Source organism: Triticum aestivum, chromosome 4A, assembly GCF_018294505.1.
Source record: "Triticum aestivum cultivar Chinese Spring chromosome 4A, IWGSC CS RefSeq v2.1, whole genome shotgun sequence".
NCBI classification, from domain to species: Eukaryota; Viridiplantae; Streptophyta; class Magnoliopsida; order Poales; family Poaceae; genus Triticum; species Triticum aestivum.
In genome coordinates this window covers 122,148,829-122,152,653 of record NC_057803.1, presented here as the reverse complement: position 1 = coordinate 122,152,653, position 3,825 = coordinate 122,148,829, and positions in this window count along the sequence as shown.

The window sequence follows — 3,825 nt, the reverse complement described above, 5'->3', positions numbered from 1 at the left end:
AAGTCAACTCCAGTTAAGTCGTTTCCAAGTAAGGCTTGAACTTTTTTGATTGTAGGGACAAGCTTCTTGCGTTCGGTGGCAGGAAGTTTATCAGGAAGTTGATATTTTGTGTTAAGACGATCATCACGGTAACCCGGCATTGGATTTTCATCAGACGGTGAGGAATCCTTGCAATAAAACCATGTTTGATTCCAGTCCTTAGGATGGCTTGGCAGAACTACAAAAGGGAAGATGGCATCCCATCTGTGTTGAATCCAAATCCCGCCAAGTTCTAAGCTGGGACCATTGGTGTATTCATTCTGGCGGTTCAGGTAGAAATATTCTCTGAAAAGCTCCATAGTAGGTTCTTCTTGAAGATAAACCTCACAGGAAACTTGGAAGTTGCAGATATTTGATATGGAGTTGGGTCTGATATCTTGCGGATGAAGCTTGAAAAATGCAGAACATCTCTAAAGAATTTTGAGCTGGGTGGTGAGAAGCCCCGGTTCATGTGGTCAGTGAAAACAATAATTTCACCATTCTTCGGCTGAGGTTTCACTTCAGCCGGGTCAGCAGCACGGTAAGACATGACACTTTTTTTGGTAAGTATCCAAAAGTGACAAAGTCTTTCAAAGTACTTTCGGTGACTGTGGAAGGGACCCAGTTGCAACTGGTCATCATCTTTGGAGGCATGATGAAAGGACCATCTAAAAAGAAATAATTCAACGAATCAAGTTAGTTGGTGGGATTGAAAATCAACAACTATAGAGCATGTTTATAATGGCATTTTAAGCAAGGGCTAATGATACATGAGGTACAGGTAAGCCGGCGGAGTAAGCCACCATGACTAAGATATTCAGGAATGACCAAAAACAAAATTGGCTAAGTACTAAGACAAACAAGTTCCACAGATGGAGGTTACAAATTTGGATCTACTGCCTTCAGAAAAAGGACAAATTCATCTATAAAAGGCGATAGTGGAAAAACAGAGAAGCCCTAGAGGAGATCTGTCACGGTGGGGATGTGATCTAGTATTAAAACAAGTGCTAAAATTACCGCCGCGCAAGCTTTCCGTATCTTTTGGATCTAATACGTGGATCTGAATAAAGGAAAAGAACGACGATGATGAACGTGGATGAACATCGAAGAACACTGATGAAACCCTAATGGCAGATTAGCGACAAACAGAGGAAGACTTACTGGAGTTGTGATAGCAGTGGAGTTGCACCGCAGTTCTCTGGTCTTCTCAGGGCGATGCAGCGGCCAGAGTCGAGGAAGAGGACGGAGGTCGACGGCGGCAGGGTTCGTACAGGGACGACGCGTTGTGAGGAAGGAAGGAGATGGAGAAGAATGAAAGATGGCTTTCGGGGCCTATTTATAAGGAGACAGGAAACAGGCAGGTGCGAAAGACGAGGAGGCCAAATAGGCAGGGGCGGGCCGCCCTCCACCCTCGTGGATAGGGTGTGGCCCCTTGGTGTTGATTCTTTCGCCAGTATTTTTTATTAATTCCAAAAATATTCTTTGTGAAGTTTCAGGTCATTCCGAGAACTTTTATTTCTGCACAAAAATAACACCATGGCAATTTTGCTGAAAACAGCGGTAGTCCAGGTTAGTTCCATTCAAATCATGCAAGTTAGAGTCCAAAACAAGGTCAAAAGTGTTTGGAAAAGTAGATATGATGGAGACGTATCAGGCATCAGGCGGGGCGACTGTATCCGGGGTGGCTCGTACAGTTGGGAGGGATTTGGGGCCCTTTTTGGTGACGTTGCGGGTTGGAGGCAGCGGTGGAGCTAGGCCAGGGCGGCGTAGACGGCACAGAAGAGAGGAAGAAGGTAGATTGGGTGAGAGTTGGGGCCAATTTAGAGAGATTTGGATAGGTCCCACCTATTGGATCGGACGTGGAGGGCGCGTCCAGACACGTTTAAAGGTCCTAAATCCATCCCACATATATATGGGCTGAGTTTGAGGGGTGTCGGACAGCCAGGACATTTGGGCTGGTTTTGGGGTTTTGGTTGGGCGGCAATTTTTGATCCTGGCTGTCCGTCTGGACATATAGGTGGGAAATTGGGTCTGCTTGGAGGTACTCTAATTCTATAAATTTTGTTCTTTGATTTACAAGAACACAAATAATGTAAAAATCATAATAACACAATTAATGCAAATAATTAGAATGTTGTTGGACAGTTAGCTCGAGGACATGTGTTAGAATGGATAGAGAGGGATTGGTGAAATCAATGTTTATTGCTTGAGACTCGTGGGCATGTATATAGGAGTACATGATCTACTTGGAGTACAACATAAGCCAGAATACTTCCTACTCTATCCTATGTTTATAATCTAATCATGATACTCAACATCCCCCCGCAGTCACAATGGTAGCGACGTCGACGGTGAGGCTGGAGAAGAATCTGATGGTAAACCGATGGACATCCCCCCTCCCACAGTCGTAACAGTCGATGCATCCAAAAGTTGTGGCTAGAGTGGAAACCAACGAGGTCGCTCAAGTAAGGCGGTAGCCCTTTGTGCCAATGTTGAGGTAGCCGAGAGCGTAGGGTGGTGTAGCCATGGTCGAGGTAGCCGTTCAAGAGACGCCATGGTCGATGTCGAGTTGGGGTGACCAGTGTCGAGGTAGTCGTCATGGAGCCATGGGCGCAAAGAGGCGCCGAGTTAGTCATGGGCACAGTGGTGTCGAGGTAGTGGTAAGCCTGGAGGAAGACATTGTTGACAAGGCATCGCACCGAGTTCGCCAAGCCCGGGAACACATCATGGACGAAGGCATGCATTGGTGTTGACAGCACCGGGCATGCGTACACGGGCGGAGTCGATGTTTATGATGCGTCGCTCCAGGCTTGCCTGGCCAGGAAACATGTCATGGACAAAGGCACGACTCGGCATTTCCAGCACCGGGCATACGTAGACGAGGACCTGCATGAGTTACACACCATGTCGAGGGGGCTAGTAGAGAAGGACTCGATGATGGTTGCAGCGGAAATCGGCATGGGGCCGATGTCGCCCCGGTGGTCGGAGTAGATGAAGTGGTCGGGGGACATGATGACGATGCTGGCGATGAGCTAGTGCTGGACGAAGACGAAAGGGATGGATGGCGGCGGGCGCTTGGCTGAGCGAGCGGCAGGCGCCAAAGAAGAGTGGCGACTACGGCTGGGTTAGGAGCGTGGCGGCGATGCTCGAAGTAGGTGAGGAAGAACCAGACAGCGTGATGAAGACTTGCGCGGACCATGGCGTTCCCATGCCAAGGGAGGCGGCGCGACACATACCACATGAAAGTTGACGTGCGGGGATGGCAGAGTGGACCGCATGCCGCGGCGCTACGGCCAGAAGGGGTGACATAGCAGTAGCGCATGGGTCGGGGCAACGGCAGGAAGACCTCAGGGGGGGCTTGACTGCGTGTTGTAGCACTATAGTCTAAAGAGGCAATGCAGAAGTGGTGCATGAGTCAGTGCAGCCACGAGAATGGGCTTGGGCGGTGGCGGGGACCGCGTGCCATGGCGAGAAGATCCGAAGAGGCAACGCAGCGGCGGCGCGTGAGTCGGTATAGTCACGGGGCGCTGGTGCTGCGGCCCGATGGAGCCACGCAGCGGTAGCCCGATGCTCGATCGGTGAAGGGGTGCGTTGTACTCGGGACAGTCTTCATGGGACTTGCGGAGGCGCACACAACCGACGGGCCAGATCGGTCGCATGGCGTAGCTGAGGCGGATCACGGGCAGGCGGGTGATCAATCCGTTTGCGTACGAGGTTGGGGACATCGCTCGGTGGAGGCGGGGTGGCGACGGAGTCCCAGAAGAAGCTGGCGACGACGGTCGGCATGGGACAACATGCAGACGAGTG